The sequence below is a fragment of the Lucilia sericata genome, unplaced genomic scaffold (genome assembly GCF_015586225.1).
Source record: "Lucilia sericata isolate MDLA Ls3-8-SP2 unplaced genomic scaffold, ASM1558622v1 Contig000048F_arrow, whole genome shotgun sequence".
Lineage (NCBI taxonomy): Eukaryota > Metazoa > Arthropoda > Insecta > Diptera > Calliphoridae > Lucilia > Lucilia sericata.
The window spans coordinates 848686-867457 of NW_023994085.1; the positions used below are offsets into that span (position 1 = coordinate 848686).

At 30.2% G+C, this 18772-nt stretch overlaps 1 protein-coding gene across 6 annotated transcripts in view; it reads left to right on the plus strand.

The window, feature by feature from the left end:
- LOC119615492 (protein grainyhead) overlaps positions 1-18772 on the plus strand; it is a 155171-nt gene that overhangs the window by 18752 nt on the left and 117647 nt on the right. The window lies entirely within an intron of this gene.

The window sequence follows — 18772 nt, forward strand, 5'->3', positions numbered from 1 at the left end:
AAGCTTTTTGTTTTTTTAATCAAGAAAGTAGTTTGTTAATTTATGAATTATCTCCTTTTTGTCCTTATAAGTTTTAGTTTTGGTAATTTTTACTGCTGCTTGTTTTTTATTATTAACTAATTTGGTTACCTCTTCTCTTGTTTCTTGTACTTCTCTTTACCAAGCCGGAACTGTTGTTGTTTTCATTGCTGCTGATGTGAGTATAAATATGTATGTGTTTGGTCACTCTCAATAACAGCAATACCCTTAGTTTATTTTATTAACCCATTATTTGGGGGGGACATTTTGACTCATCTTTTCTAACAACATAATGCTTAGTTTAAAAGAAGGATCACAGATCTGTGTTCCATAGAGTCTAACACACTAGAACACTATCAACAACGACCGGTGGCATCCTACCCTTATTAAAAATATATGTTCGAGAATAAAATTCTATCAAACTTTTACCATTTTCAGAAGTTTATTAATTTTTTTGTGAACATTTCGTTTCTACGTTGTTTTATTTCTTGAAAGTTTTGTCCTTAAGTCTTTTGTTTTTATGGGATAATACAACCCAGTAGTTCGACAAAGAGTCAATGCACTCGTAAAATATAGTAATTTCTACTAATGTCTAACCATTTGATTGACTCAAATTCTGCCATGCGGAACGATGGTGTCTTTAGTGTCCCCAAACAAAGAAAAGAGGTAGTCAATCGTCACTTTACTATCCTAATGTAAGGCATTGTATATTCTTCAGAAAGTAGTTGTTTAATCTGTCATAATAATCTAATTCGGAGTCAATTGTTCAGTTGTAATCAAAGAATCTATTGACTTCCTCCTAGGACATTGGCTTGTCCTTAAAAGTAACTTGTTATAAAGTTAGTTCTTTGGCTAGTGCTAACCACAACTGCAGAGTAGTGTTTGAAAAGTATTGCATAGTAGGTATTGGAAGACTGTGTTGCAGTTAATTTTCAACAAGCAAAAATTCCTATTCCTAAGACCGTTGTCACGTTAAAATCTCCACAATTCTGATTCATCTATTTCTTATGAAGATCCAATGCTCTCTTAGAAAAGTACCCGCACACACTCATATTTAACAGTACTTTGACAATACCGAGGATACCAATCAATTAACCCATAATAAAAAACAAATGACCACTTAATGGGTTAATTCACTCTTTGTAGTGTTTATGATTGCGATCTTTTTCCTATAGCTTCAAGTTATTTATTAAACAGTTTTTTTCGTGGATTTAAACTTTTGCCATTTCTTTTATTGTAAACTGTTAGTTGTTGCTGTAACTAACGCTTTGCTTTTGTTGTGGTACATTCCTTTTTTTTGGTAATTTCTACATTACAATAACATTTTTTTAGTAGTAAAAGAGAAAAAAAAGATACTTGAGAAAGTTCAATTAAAGTGTTAAACAATAATAAAATAAAAATAACAACAAAAACTCTACATTTCCATAAAAGTTAATTGAACATTGTAAAGAGTAATTCCCCCTTGATGAAAATAAAAAAAATCTCGAAATAAAAAACTCCAAGTAGAAACCAGCGAAGAAAAAACTCCTGTTGAACTTTCGAAAGTTTGATTACAATAAGTGAGAGACGAATGGTATGAAAATAATGGGTGTTTGGTTTGTGCATGTGTCTTAAGTCTTTTGTTTTTATTTGCTAAAATCTTAAATTAAACATACTACGGACTAACTGAACACCCAGTTTTCACTTCAGTTGGTTCGAAATGTTTCTTTTTGTTTGTTTTTATGTGTGTATGTGTGTTTGTGTGGGTTTGTGCCAAGACTACTAAGTGCATTTAAAATGCATTCATTCTTTTTTTTGTAGTTTTTGTTGATTATTATTTTCTGTGCACTTTTTTTCTTGGCTGCAATGGTCCACGAGACCATTATATTCCAACAACTATACAAGGCTGCTGTGTTTGACTTTTTTTCATGACAAGACTACAAGACTTTTTGTTTTGTGGCAACAGCAGCAACAACAACGTAGAGTTTAGTTTAGTGTGTGTGTGTTTCAAAATGTTGGGGCTGGCGTGTTGTTTTGGCGGAGAGAAATAGTGGAAGATGATGGTTGGTGGGGTTTTGTAAGTGGTATTTTTGCTCGTGTCTTTTTAGTAGGTTTGGTGGTATGTCATGCCATGGAGGTCTGCATAAGGCATTCAAAAGGCGATCTGATCTTGCATTCGTGCTTATTTTTTATTTTATATTTATTTTTTAGCTTTATGTAGCTACATTTCTTGCTATAATATATTGAGTTTAAAAACGTACATACATACATACGTTTCTACATATATAGATACATAGTTTGGTTGTTGTATTTTTTTTAAGTTTTTGTTTATATATGTATATTTGGTTGTTGTTGTTTTTTTTTGCAGTACTACTTGCTAACTAAACTAAACGATGTGTTTGTCTGTGCAAATTTTAGTTTTGAGCAACTAATCATTGTCTCTTACTCTCTTGGGTTCATATAATAACGATCATTGCACAAGTGTGAGTGATCATATTGTACCGCTCCATACAGCATCTCCGTAAAATGTTTTTGTTATAAATGTATTTGTAATTTTTTTATTTTAGTAGTACATAGTATTTGTCTGTCTTTGCCTTTGTTGTGTTTTCTTTCTTTTTCTCTATGTATATTTATTTGTTTATGTTTTATTTTCGTCTTTTGGCTTCATCATCAACAGAGAACATGATTTTTTTTGGTGTCATTATTTTTTGTTATTGTTGTTCATTTTTTTGTTTTGTTTTATATTATTCATTTGTTGTTTTTTTTCTTATTGCCATGTTCGTTTTATTCCATGGTCTCTATAAAGTACTCACATATACGCACAAACATAACATATCTAAAGACGGACGAACAGACAGACAGACATTGGAGTTAGTAGAATTGTTAGTTATATTTGTTGTCTTTAATGTATGTGTAGATATATGTGTGTCTGCGAGTTGTGTTATTGTCAGATCTTTTATTGAATTTAGACCTTTTCAGGCCTTTGCCTTGTCTTGTATTTTGGAAAAAAAAACTCAGAAAAAAACTTTATTTAAACACGAATAAATGTTTATTCTTTTGTATCTTTAGATTTTTTTGCTATTTCATCTAGAAGACCTCACCTCTTGGTTGTACAATAACTCTTAAGTTTGAAAACTTACAATATTTGGCTTTTCGTTTTAAATGTTTGCTTAGAACAACAGCCATAACATTTAAGACTTTGTAAAGTACTTGAAAATAAAAAAGAGCTCAATAAAAAACACTAGAAAAAAGAATGTACACTGTTAAAATTAATGTGTAAATCAATATCTGAATAAATAATAAAAAAAGTGGGTATAAAGTTACCTAGATGATTTTTACTTAATCACCTAAATACTCTTAACTGTTAGAACGTCACTTCAAATATTATTCTCGAAAATATTTTAAAACATTTTGATTTCTTGGATCAATATAGATCATCTATATTGTATTCTCTTCTGCCTTTGATAAATATACTTAATGCATAATTTTTTTATCTATTTGTTCAGTGTATAAGATATTTGCTTTTGTTCAATTATTATACCACAATCTTAAATTAATTGGAAAAAAACGATATTAATAAATTTTTTTTCAACCAACCTCTCAAACTCATAAGTTTGTTATTCATTTTACATGTTCAGACATTTTTAGTTTTGTTTTTTTTTCGTTGTTACGTTGTTACGATGTTAAGTTTTTTATGCTTTTGTATCTTTATATGTATGTATGTTCATTAGAGTGTCCCGAGGAACAGCTTTTTTAAGAATCTCATGTAGGAATACCTTTCAATCGCTGCATATCTATGTACTGAACACTAGAAAAATAAAAAATATATTTTTTTGGAACAGTCCTCTGTTTTCTCACAGCGATTGAAAATCCTGACATCAGTATAAATTGTGAAAAATAAAGATTTCCATTTTTTGAAATAGGTCTCAAAAATTACTAATTTTGAGCTGATTATGGGAAAAAAAATTTTAGAGTACTTTTGGTCCACAAAATTATTTTAAGTAATATTATTTTCGCTTTTTATCGAAATGGGTGTCAAAATTATCTGAATATTATTTGAAAATTGTTTTGCATTTGATTTAACCATTTCCGAATTTCTATACCCTACATCACTTTAGTGGGGAGGGTATATTGGGTTTGTGCTGATGTTTATAACATACAATATCTATCCTATCCTATTTTTAAGTATACCAATCGGCTTAGAATTTTTTCTCAGTCGATTTAGCTATGTCCGCTCATGTAAACCTTGTAATCAAACTACAGGTCGTAAATTTTAAGATAATTAACTTTAATTTGATAATAATTGAAGCAAACTTTAGAAATTTTGTTTTTTTACAATAAATTGCAATAAATAATAAAACATTTACTATGAAAACTGTGGCCTACGGTAGGTTAGTGGTTAGAGTTCTAGTCTGGTAGACCGGAGGTGGTGGGGTCGATTCTCAACTGAGGCACTGGTTAAGGAGCGGATTTGATGTATATATGTACATCCTCCTTTCAAACTAACTAATATGAAAACTAAATCACATTTTACTATCATAACTGGTGTAGGGTATTATATGGTCGGCCCCGTCTGACTATAATTTCTTACTTGTTTCGATTATTTTGGAATTTATATGTGCCTTATAATGTAGTAAAAGTCGTTTTTCTGGCCAGAAATCACTAACAAAAGTTTTAAGGCGCGATAAACTCAAAATTACGGAATTTTTGAGACCCATTTAGAAGAGATTGCATATAATATTTTTCAACATATTGTACTGAGATCAAGATATTCAACCGCTGAGGACCTTTAAAAAAAAATATATATTTCTCTAGTATTTAGTACATTATTTTTACAAAAAATAGTTTTACGGGACACCCTAAAGTACATACTTTTTAAATGAAGTATCTATGTTGTATATCGTCAGCGAAATTGGAAGTGCTAAAATTGAAAATTCGCGAATATTTACTGCTTAGTTCATAATTATAAAGTTTATCAAAAGATTTTCGAGATGTTTGGCAAATTTCAAAAACAGATTCAAAAACATTTCAGTTAACGATATATTCATTCAAAGTTAACTTTGGTTGTATACAGTTTTTTATTTGTTTTAAGAGTTAAACATGGTTTAGTCAAGCTTTGGTAACAATATTCATTAATCGTTTGAAGATTATATTTTATATAAAAAGTGCTAGAAACTAAGAATAACAATTAGTTTTAGTGATGATTTTTTATCCAACATATACATAAATAAATTCTAATTAATTTAATAATAAAGCAGAGTTCTTAAGATGCATACATATGTACATAAGATATAATATTACAAAAGCGTTGACCTACTATTTTTAAATATCATTGCTGATAAAAACTTAGATGATGTTATTTAATATTTTAAAATTATTAAACATAGTAAATGATCTTGTCCTCAAAAGTAATTGAAGAAGTATTAGATTTCTTTTGTTGTTTAAGGATAATAAAAATTAAAAAAATAACAGCTCTTCATATATCTTTTGATATAAAAAGATCATCTATTATCCATATTCATAAGTATGTACATATGCATACTTGGTATATCCAAGGCACTAATGCAAAAAATAGTTAAATCATCTACAAAATACTACTAATAATAAACTTTTTTTAATGTATTGGTGTGATTTGGTTTATTATTTTGACACAGTTTTTTAAATAAAATATTTATTTGAATGTGTATGTGTGTTTTTTTGTTTATACTTTTTGTTGAGATGAGTTTTATTTGTTATTCTTGCTTCCTTGAAGATACATTCATTAAGAGACTTAAGTCAACAAGATATTAACTCATCATCATAATCATCTCTTCATCTCTGCATAATCTTCGTCATCAGGTCTCAGGTTGTTTTTATTTTTACTATTGTTATGTTTTTTGCTGTTGTTGTGTTTGGTTATTGTGAATGTTGATGTTGATTATGGAAACTAGTAAAGAAGCGGTTAAATGTAGCACATGGTGGTTTGGCACGCCGGTTAAGTTTAGTTGTTTTCCTGTTGTTGTTGCTGCCTAACTTAGAGCAGCGACAACAACGTCAGCAGCAAATAAAAAACCTAAATACAAAACAACAGCAGCAACAAAAATAATAAATAAAATAATAATAAAGAAACACCAGCCAGCCAGCAAGTAAGCAACAGCTGATGATTACAGTGCATTCAAAACTTTAATTCAGATGAAGCACATGGCAGTTTGACTGGTCGGTCGGTACGTTGGCAAGCAGACAGGCAAGCAGTCAATCGTAGTACAACAGGTCTTGAAATAAAAAACCAAAAGAAAAACAAACTCAAACAAACTAAAAATCAAACGAGTTACGTTGACTGATGTAGGGCCAAAACAACCTCAACGACAACTACATACCACAACAACAACAATAGGAACAACAATAACTATAACGACAACAACAGGAACAAGTACTACCTTAACCTTAATGTGAGCGTTTTAATAATAACAACAACTTCCACAACAATAACTAATCAAAAACTTAGATGATGAATAAACACACTTTGGATTTGTTTACAAAAACTAAAAAAAAAATAAAAACAAAAATTATCTAACCAAACCACCAGCTGATCATTCTCTGATCGTTTGCCAGCAGTTTTTCTGCATGGAAATTTGGCGGGCTTTATCTCATTTTATGGGTTTCTTTTGTTGTCGCTTCTTAAGCTGTTTGATTCTGGACAAGTTTTTTTAATTGTTGATAGCATTTAATGAGTAATACTTAATGATAAACATACTCAAAACTTAGTTTATTGTTCTGTACTTTCTCTACATTTTAATGAATAATAAACGAACAAAGAATCTAAATTGCATCAAGAACAAATTTGTAAACGACAAAATTCTTACAACGACAATGTTGCATTGTATAGTTGCAACAATTGTCTCAAAAATACTTTTGACAAGACACAACAAAATAACTTCCCTTAACGATTCTGGAATTATCAATCATGGGCAATTTACACAGAAACACTTGTTCTTTTACCCTGGAGACTTTCAAAATTCCAAATGTTCATTAAGGAATTTTCATTTTTACCTTTCACAAATTGCCTGTCTTTAATTTTGTTCTTTTTTTTCGTTGTGTATATTTAATTTTATGTTTCTGCTGCTTTTTTGCTGGCAGTTCTTGTGATTTTGCTTTGATGCGTAAATTCCAAAGACATAACTTTACATTATACTCGTACAGAGGTTGTTGGCTGATGCTGCTGGAAGTGTATTATTGTTAGGTGGAATCATCATTGTCCACAAATATAGCGACATTATACTGAATACAGTAGTTATTTTTTACGCCAATAAAATGTTGCAATAATTGCTGATGTTTTAAACTCTTCAATATGGGCAAAACTACCATTTTTAAGTTGCAGTAAAAAATCTTAAATCACATAAATATATACGTTCAGTGTATGATACATATGTATGTACGTAAAGGGACATGATCAAAAATTTTTGCTGCTACGCGGAACAACAGGAGTGAATATATATATTGTTCATACCATTTTCAATGCTAAAGTCGAGTATTTATAGTGTTTTTGTAGTCGACCAAATATAGAGTTAAATTACGGAGGCATTCAATCTTCAACTACTTTACTTTGACATACCATTCCCAAGACTTGTGTTGAAATGCAGGAACTATAAAAAAAAACAATTTTAAACATAGAGTGAAAGCTCCGCAAATCAAATGAACAGATATCAAAGTCAGATTTTATTTCAGACGATTTTAAATGACCAGACCTAGAGGGAGTTAAAGATAAGATATGGTGTATAGCTTAGTATATATGCATTTTAATTAATAGAAAAAGAGTTGAGATTTCGGATACCTTCCCTACACACACTCATACATAAATAAATCATTATTATTTGTCGTTTTACATCAGTTCGATCTTTTTACAGTGGAAAAAGGTTAATTGGAAACTTAATAAACATTTGTTTTATAAACATTTTATAACTTTAAAATAAAGCCAGTTACTCCATGAATTTTAAATAGCTAAAGGTCGAAGGTCAGAAAAATCTAATTTTACAAATATTTAGCTTAAATTGCTTTCACCTAAGATACGATTTATATTTTTGTGTGTAATTAAATTTTCTACATTTTGATTGAAGACTGTTTTTCAATATCAATAGATTTTTTTGAGTTATAGTGCATTATAGTATCAATGCAAGGATTTTTTTCCAAATTTAGGTCATATATATAAATATATCCTATACAATATATTCTGAATCCTTATACATGGCGGAGTCGATTAAGCTATGTCCGTCCATCTGTCTGCCTATTTATATGTATGTTGAAATCAACTTTCTGAGGACCCCATTTATCTTCAGGATCAATAATGCCTGTCTATATGTATGTTGAAATCAATTTTTTGGGTACTACATATATCTCCAGGATCAATAATTCCATCAGACGTTCTTTCGAGAAGCTTGTTATTCAATATCAGCAAAATCGGAAACAACCCATGAAAAAATTAAAAACTTCTAAGTATTAAGAGGAATATATCTACAAGTATCTTTAATTTTAGAAGAAGATATTTTAAATTTTTTATGAGCCACTCTAATATCATAAATGACTACTTTTTCTACAACAAAAAGGAGTTAGACAGACCTAATGGAGAGTTAGTAAGTTGTTGTTGAATAACTTTAAATGATTTGCTGGATATTGAATTTCTTTAGTTTTTTACTAAAAAAGTTGAGAATTTTTTTAATATAAAACAAAAACGTCTGTGTGTTTTTGTTTTTATTATCAATTTTAAGATGTTTTATTATGGAATTTGTGATAAACATTAAATGAAACAAACAAGCAATACATAACTACCCTGCAGTACTTGGAATAAGTTAAAGGTTAATCTATGATTTGTCTTGTAAAAGCTCTTAAGTTCAACTGTCGGTGTAAGTAAATTTTTATAATAAATTTAAAAATTTCCATCACAAAAACTGCAGGGTATTCCATCTACTATACAACAACAATCATTAAAACGAAACACAAACATATATATCTTTGTACCACTTTACAATAATCATAAAAAGAAGAAAGAAACCCAAAAAAGGCTAAATTTATTTTTTTAAGTATTATTGTTGTTATTTTTTTGGTATAATGATGAACAATGCCGCAAGTGGTAACAAAGCCCCAATAGTCAGTCAATCACACATATACCCATGCACACATACAGATGTATAAAACTATAAAAGATCTTTGTTGTATTTAAATACAAGACATCTTAGCAGCATCACTAAAATAATAAAAATAATGATTATAATAAAAACCTAAAATCCAAAAAAGAAAACAAAAGAAATAAAATGAAATGAAAAAACCTTTAATTTCGAATTTTTGGTTATTTAGTCGATTTCTTCAGGTTCGAGGGATGTTATGATAAGTAAATGAAGAAACCAACGAAAAATTTACAAGCTATAGTGTTTAAGCAGAGGGAAGACATAATTTTAAGATTTAACGTAAAAGTTATATTTTGTTTATTTTTATTGGTGATAAATTGTAATCGAAACCTTGCTTTGAAAATCTTCTATAAAAGACTTACATTTTTAACCTTTTTTTGATTAGTTATTTTTCAAACGACTCTCGCATTTTAAAACTTTTATATTCCCTTTTCCATTTACCTTTACGTGTACGTATGGAAACATCATACACGGTGTCTATAGTGGCTTGTTTCGTAATGTCTGCGCGCAACGAATCACGTAACAACAGCGCTAATGGGTCTCATAAATATTTTTGGAAATTTTTCTTTATTCTTCATTTCATTTTCTATCTTGAAGAGATAAATTTAAAAAGTTAGTTATTTTCTGATGAAGATTGTGAGGATAATATTGTTGCTCAAACTACATCTCTAAAATTGGAAAAGATATATTAGTTTTAATTAGTTTTTTTAGAAATTAATCTGCCGAACCATTGAATTTGGATTATCGATTTTAAAACTTCAGCCCTCATTTTGAATAAGACGTTAGTCAGCTGATTAAGAATTGTGAAACCAAGTTCACCTCTATTTAAAAAATGTCTTCGTGAAGTGGAACATTCTAATCTTTGAAGTAAACTTGAACAAGTTCAGATTAAAATCAGAGAAGATTCTTTAAAATAATACCATGATCTAAAATTAATATTTAACGTCCTGTTAACTTCACTTTAACGTTGTTACAGAACTAATATACATATTTTTTGAATTACGATATCATATCTCAAATAAAACTCTTATCAAATGAGTCTATTACATTCTTAATATCTTCCAGCTTAACTTTTAGCTGATTGTGGGAAATAGGAAATTATAAATTTTTTATTAGATATATTTTCTTAGTAAAATGGCAGAGAAATTCATGTTAGACATTTTCAACTTCCATAAGAAATTAAAAATACCGTACAACATGCAATTTTCACATTTCGTTTTATTTGAAAAATTTTTTCATACTAAACATCTAATGTCAATTATTTAGTTTTTACCAAAATCAATAACAAAACAATGACCTCTTTTTGTGATTGAACCGTAAATCCAAAGTCACGAGATATATGATGGAAAAATAAAAATAGTTACTTGTTAACAAAAAGATAAAAACATTCACTATGGAATCAAATAAGTTGTGTTGAGAGCGATAAATACCAAAATCCAGCAAGCAACAAACCAACCTTCAAAAATGTCAATAATCTCTGGCAGCAACTTAAAACTTGATTTGTTTAAGAAAAAAAAAAAAATAATAACAACCCACACAGGAGTGCATAATAATCTAAAAAAAACAGACAAATTCTCACATGTGAATGTATGTAAATTGAATTGAAGATCAAGCAATAAGACACGATCCTCCCAAGTATGAAATGAACAACAAATAAAAAACAAACAAAATTTTAATTCCATCACCATCAGGTCTTATCAATAGGAACCAGTATTTATTTGTGAGCGGCTAAAATACACTGAAAACATATAAATCTGCACGAGACAATACTGACCTCACCCACTAGTAGAGCGTGCGAAACGTGCGAGCGCGCCCTCTAAAAACAACCCGTCAAATATTTGAAACTAGTATCCAGACAGACAGACGGACGGACAGACGATCGGTATAAATAACAGACAGATCGATATACAAAATATTTACTCGCACATAAATACAACAAACATCATCACAGTTTTGGTGGCAAACAAGTTTTATTATTTCTGTTTTCCAGCGAACTGGATTTGAACTTTGGTAATGATATTTTAAGTAAATATGTTGTTTGCTAAAACGGCAAATGCCTGATTTCTTGGTTGGCCGGTCGTCTTGACTCCCAGGCTGGCAGTCTGGTTGGTTGGTTGGTTATTTGTTGGTGGTTGGGCTTATAGTAGTGTCATTTGGCTGATAAGTAGTTATCCAAGTTGTATAGTTTTGTGTTTGTGTATTGTTTTTGGTATGAAAAAGCTAAAGAAAATGCACAAATAATAAAGAGTGAGCAAACGAAACTAAATAAACAGGCAGCTTAGCTGTTGATCAGGTCCCAGGTAGAGGAATCCAATCCAGCAGCCACATCATACGTTTGGCATGCGGTATTCATGCATTAGGTCAAGGATTCTCTACCGGTTCCTGTCGCTCTATTCTATTGGGAGCTTTGAGGTATGAACGCCGTGATGTCGCTCCTGAAAAACATGTTTTAATTTCCTTACTCCCTCTCGCGCTCTCACTCTAGTGGAGTGTAACAACACTTTATCAACATGCAGGAATAAACTTTTGCTTTTTTTTTTCTTCATTATTATTATTTCAAGTGCCACAAATACATATGTACATTCAAACACATCGCATAAGAAGTAGAAGAAAAGTTGAAAATCAGAAGATTTTAATGCAAACCCACAAATACGATCAGTAAGTGCTGAGCAGAGCTGAGCGAGTACTTGTATGTGCAATTATGAATCTGTGTGGTTTAGTGTTTTCATGTTGTTGCTGTTAAGGTTGGTGGTTTAGTTTTGTTCAAAGCTTGAACCTGAAACAAATCAACACAAAGCAATATTACTTGTACCTTCACTTGTTGCATAAACATTTAAACATACATACATACATATGTATATACATATGAATGTGTGGTGCTTGTAGGTATGTTGATAGATGATATGATTTTTATGCACATCTCCATAGATTTGTTGTGGTAATGCTGTTTTTGCTGTTGTCTCATTTTATGATTGCTATTGGATCAGATGACTAGAGAACGATGTGTGGCAAAACAAAACAAAAAATTGCATGCAACACATCACAACTGAAGTGTAGCAACTTTGTGATATCGAAGAAGAATTGCAAAAAGGGTTGATTGTAATAAAATTCATTATTAGTCTGAATGACTGGTTCTGTGAGTTGTTGTGGGAAGCACATCAGAAGCAACAACAAACAATGTAAGTTTGATAGACGATGAGTAGACAGACTGACTGCTTTAACAGAATTTAGAACAATCAGGCTGATTGACTGGTTGTTATTGTTGCTGTTAAAACTTTAATTCCATACTTTTCTATTTATTTTTTTTTCAAATTTTATTTTCATCATAAGTATGTAATCTTACTCATTGTATTAATGAGTGTCTGTCTGTCAGTCCGTCCCGCTGGTTGATTTTCAATTAACATTTACAGAGTGTCCCAGCTTAAATGTATTCTTCGTTTCTATATATGAGTGTGTGTGTTTTTTTTTTTCAAAACATACAGAGGCAGACAGTCAGACCCCCGACAAACATTCGTTTATTGTTTGACATTTGCGAAGGAGTCAAACTTGTTCGACAACCACGTGTAATGGACGATATTGTTTTTATTGTTGTTGCTGCTTTACTAACAACAACAACATGTAGTGTTGAGATACGAGTACTAATATTCCAGGGTTTTAATTTTTTTATTTGGTTGTTTGTTTATTATGTCTGCATAAGTTTCTCTGTATAAACGTCTGAGTTAAGATTGTATTTTTCATTTTTAACCTTTTTTTCTGAAACTTGTTCAAGTTTTTTTTGTGTAAGTTGTTCTTGTTGTGATATTTATTTTTGTATTATGTGTTTGTCATATGAAAATAAAATTATCCTGTTTAGGTTGATACTCATATTATGATGTCATATGTTTATGTTTTCGTTGTTATCGTGGGAATTTTTATAACTTGTTTTTTCCTGGTTAATACTTACAATCATTAGACTAAACCACCTTTTTTAGTATAAAAAAGAACAACACTTTTCGTATTAAGAGAATCCCAAGTAGACGTTATTTCCTTAGCCGAAACCACTAAATGATTAGTGGAATCGGCCAAACCGTTTAGAAGTTACAGAATTAATTCCCTCTATTTTATTTCTATACTACTATATATGGACTTATTAGAATAATGCAGTAATAGAATCTTATGAGGACGTGGTTACGACCAATATTTCAATGAGTTAATGAGTGTCATTATATATCTTTTTTGATAGTGGGTATGAAAACAGCAACAATCTGTGAATCCATAAAATCATGTAAAATTATAGAGACCAAATAAACTGTATAACAAAAATCAAAATAAAATGTAAAATATGTTGTAAAAAATGTTTAATAAATACAATTATGGATAATATTAGTATGAATATTTTATATACAAATCAACAACTTTTGGGATGGATTAACCGGTCGGTTGCAAGACCAGTTAGACATTCAGATAAATTAAATTTATACATACATATCTACATACTCGCAGAAATCCAGTATGATAAAGTTCGTTAAACTTTTAACAGTTTGTTTGGTCGTGATGTTGATAATGCTGATAATGAAGATCTATTATAATGTACTTAACTGGTACGAGTACATGTGAATGAATAAATGTCTGTCTGGCCGTCTGTCTGTAAGTACAATAACATCATAACTGTCTGCCACAATAACTACTTAGTACGAGTATTTACTAGTAAAAATAACTAAAATTTATTTTGTTTATAAATATGTATTTTTTTATTCTCTTTTATTCACTGCCTACGACTGACAGCTACGGGTACAACTAATAAATCCGGTTGATCCACTAAATGCGAATGAAAAAAAAATTAAATACAACAAATATGGATTTAATTGTACCACTATTTTTTTACACTTACGAGGGTTGTTTGAAAAATATAGAAATCCAATCTTGTTGAAACGAAATGTTTGCTTTATTTTTTCCACATTTATCTACTTTTAAAACAACCTTCGTTTAAACGAGTAGCATCATTTATACCGTTGGCGCTTTTTTTTGTTCGTTTTAAGTTTTAATAAAAACATTTCTTTAAGTTTAAGCTTTTAATGTTGTTTTGACCAATAATTGTTAAATTGTTGAAAGTTTATTGTGCTTTCTTGTATTATTGTTATTGCTGTACTATTTCATAAAACCATAACCTGCCGCAATACTATGTTGGTTATTTACGGGTGGCTTGTTTAATTGATGAAGAAGAGAGTGCGTTGATCAACATAATTATAGTGCCGTCAAATGTTGTCAAACAACGGGAGTATAATCACGATAATATATTTCATATTTTACACATTAGTAAATGCATGTGCGTATGTTATATGTCTAGATACATATGTATGTATTTACAAATCAACATTAGGATTGTTCCAGTTGTGGAGGATCTCTAAGTTTAAGTTTTCCAAAATATTTTAATTTTGTGTTTGTGGTTATAGTTTTGAAACTTTTAAATAAATATATTTTAAAATTTACACATTACACATTGACTTATCTATAGACCAGGTTATTTACTAGACTTTTAACTAACCTATTCCCTAGTGTATGGACTAGCCTTAGATTAGTGTATTGTCTAGTCTACTAACTAACCTATGGAAGGGTATATAAGATTCGTCCCTGCCGATTATAGAAAACACTTACTTGTTAGATATGAATAATAATAAAAACCATTCTAATGCATGAGTACTTTGATTGATTGTGTCTTTATCTATATTGCTGTTACTGTTTTTCATACTTTTTCCTTTTATTACCAATTATTAAACTAGTCGTCGATTGCTATACATAGAATTTCAGTAATTGTTTTAAACATTTTCTAAGCGTTTGTTTTATTGTGTGTCACAGCTAGAATTGAAAAACATTACATGATTTTATTCCTATTAAAGGCAGCTTGGCATATGCACAGGATACTATATAGTTGCATTATGTTGCTGCTACTCTTAACACTAGTTAATAGTCTTCTGCAGGAAAATGTTAAGTTTTTTCCTCCAGACATTTAGTTATTGTTTTTCACCATTAATGGTTTTATGTATTTATTTATTTGTCTTTTTTTGTGCGGCTCTATTATGGTTTATTTGCTTGGTTGTTATCTTTAGATTTAAACATGCCGCCAGGTGTATCCTTCTTACTTTGGATTTTTTTTCTTCTTTTCTTAAGTACCAAACAAAATTGGGGGGAAATTTAGCTCAATTCAATGTGATAAGAATCAATTAATTAGTGTTGCTACGTTTCTTAGTTTATTTTTTTTTGCTGCAGTTTATCAGTTTTGTCGAATGAAAACTAAAACAACAAGAACTGTAATGGAGCAAAGAAAAAAAAAATGTTGTGTATATTTTTTATCAGATTTTTGTGATATTAGTCTTTTTTTGTTTGGTTTTCATCTTTGTCGTCTTTTATTTCATTTCTTTATCTTAAAGTTTTTTTCTTTGTAAGTGTGTGTTCTCTTGAACGTGTAAAAGTTTAATCACAGCATGTGACTTGTTGGCCACTAATGGGTGTTTCCTCATTTAAAGTTTAGCTTCAATGTTCATTCTTGTTCTTGCTGTTTAGGATTTGCCGGTTCTTTAAGTGCTGGTACTGCTGTTGCTGCTGTTGTTGGTCTACATTTAATTTATGCTTTTCAATTTTTTACTCCGTTCTTGTGCCACATTGTGTATGTCTTTTGGCGGGTTAGTAAGAAAGTATTAAGTTTAAACTAAATTAGCATTTAGATTAGATTACTGAAATTGCGGTAATTAATAAATAGTTGGCATTGTTGGACAAAAAATGTGTTTTTAATGAAAATTATTGCGTTGTTGCAATTACTCAATTGCCGAACGAAACGAAAACGGCAATTAGAATTTTAAATTCAAATATTTGCGTATGAGTTCTAACAAAGAGTTTATTTATGTATGTGTTTTATAATCTTAGATTATCGTTATATATTTTGCCAGAAGATCAAAAATGCAATTTTTATTTGTTTCGTGAAAAAGGCCTTATTCATAAAAAATGTAGTGAATAATCTAGTCTATATTCTAGTCTATAGTCTAGGTATAGTCTAGTCTATAGTCTAGTCTATAGTCTAGTCTATAGTCTAGTCTATAGTCTAGTCTATAGTCTAGTCTATAGTCTAGTCTATAGTCTAGTCTATAGTCTAGTCTATAGTCTAGTCTATAGTCTAGTCTATAGTCTAGTCTATAGTCTAGTCTATAGTCTAGTCTATAGTCTAGTCTATAGTCTAGTCTATAGTCTAGTCTATAGTCTAGTCTATAGTCTAGTCTATAGTCTAGTCTATAGTCTAGTCTATAGTCTAGTCTATAGTCTAGTCTATAGTCTAGTCTATAGTCTAGTCTATAGTCTAGTCTATAGTCTAGTCTATAGTCTAGTCTATAGTCTAGTCTATAGTCTAGTCTATAGTCTAGTCTATAGTCTAGTCTATAGTCTAGTCTATAGTCTAGTCTATAGTCTAGTCTATAATCTAGTCTATAGTCTAGTCTATAGTCTAGTCTATAGTCTAGTCTATAGTCTAGTCTATAGTCTAGTCTATAGTCTAGTCTATAGTCTAGTCTATAGTCTAGTCTATAGTCTAGTCTATAGTCTAGTCTATAGTCTAGTAGTCTATAGTCTAGTCTAGTCTAGTCTATAGTCTAGTCTATAGTCTAGTCTATAGTCTAGTCTATAGTCTAGTCTATAGTCTAGTCTAGTCTAGTCTATAGTCTAGTCTAGCGGACCCTCTTCGGAAAGTGTACTTAATTAATATTTTAAAATTTCTATTTTCAAGCAGTATTCCTCGAACAAATTATTTCGGTCTAACGTACGTATGAATAATTAAGAATATAATTAATATTACTTATACCACCCGTGACCTCTACTTATGATCAAACTTCAGAGATGTTATTAAATGACCACTAAATGCGACCAATACAGAATGGATTTATTAAGTAATTTTATAAAGCTTGTTTAACATGTTTGTTTCTTAAATAAAAATTTTTAAGCAAACTCCACAAACATTTTTAAAGTATGCTAAATGCTAAAGGCAGCTATTGTTTTCTTAGGTTGTTGGCTGGTTGCTGTAAATTGTTTGTTTTTTTATTTTTTTGGCTGAAAAGTTTCTCTGCCAATGCATTTTTTGTTAAAATATTGTATTGTTCTGCATCTTGTAAAGTTTTAACTAGAGAATGGATACTTTTGTGTCTTTACTCTTGGGTGTTGGTGGTTTAAGTGTGTAATTGTTTTTTTTTTTCTTTACTTTTTGGTGCCGAAAGCCAAATTTTGTTTAGTGAGAAGTTAAATGCGACTGCTGTATGTATATTTGACAATAATGTTTTTGTGGTGGAAGTGGAGCATTGGTTGGCCGTTTGTTTTGTTTGTTGTTGCAGTTACCATGCATGCACTAGTTGAAATCATGTGGGCGTGTGTAATGGTTGGAATGTGGAGGCCGCTTATGGATTTAGTTTCTTTTTGTTTTATTTTTCGTCGTTTGTTTATTAATTTTGCTATGAATGCATTAAATGTAAATTTCAGCTGCTAACATTATTTGTTTTTTTTTTAACTTTATGGTTTTTAAGCTAATGGCGCCGTTATCTCTGCTTCGCAATGTCCGTTGTATCTATCACACCTCCTTCTTTAATTCAGCTGCATGTGTTAGTGCAAATATGTGTTTATGTTATTAATATAATAAATATGTATGTAGTATATTCGTTTAAATAAAGTATTTGTAAAAAAATAAAAATATGTATTCTTCTTAAAATATTCATTGTAACGGTTTGGAAAGCTTAAACTTCATTATGAGATTATATACATACATATGTGTGTGAGTGTGTGTTTGAGTTCTTTGGACAACTTGTGTTGTTTGTAAGTTTCCACATATTTATTACATTTTAAGATGTTGCACTTGCAGTAGTGGCATCGTCATTGGCAAGTGTTTGCCAGTGGTTGTTAGTGCTTAATAATCGTTATTAAATATGCACCACTTAGTATCATACAAATAAATTATTTTCATATTCACAGACGCTCAAACAAACACTCTTTCAACTACAGATCTAAAAATTACAATTGGGGCAGAGATGGATTTTTTAGTTTTTCATTGTTTTTGCTCTGGCCATCTTTTCTTTACTTTATTTACAAACATTTCATGTATGTTTTTTGTTTTGAATTTACGCCTGAAACAACTCGCTCTCTCATCATTGATCTTCAGCTTGATCATAACTATTAAATTGCTGTATCCATGACTACGTGCCATTTGAGCTGCATTCGGGTCCGCATTTTCAAAATACTTGCATATGAACAAAGTGTTTTGAAAAGTTCCTTGTGTGGCCTTTTTGATGGTCAATTGGTAGGTTGTTTTCCGGTAAATGTATGTATATGGTTACACATATGGGTATGAGTAAATTGTAATTGACTATATTGCAGTTGCTTTTTTTATAAATAGTTTATGCATAAATCTTCTTATAGTCCATTCATATGAATGAATAATATGAAGTTTGAAATATACTTGTGATACTTACAGAGGCATGTATGATATTTTTGTTGAAGCCACTGGCAACAAAAATATCAACAGCGAACAAAATAAAACAAATTTGAGCTGAACCGATTTCCATTCATCTCAGTTGTCAAATAAACGGAATTTGTGAGTTTGCGTTGGTTTG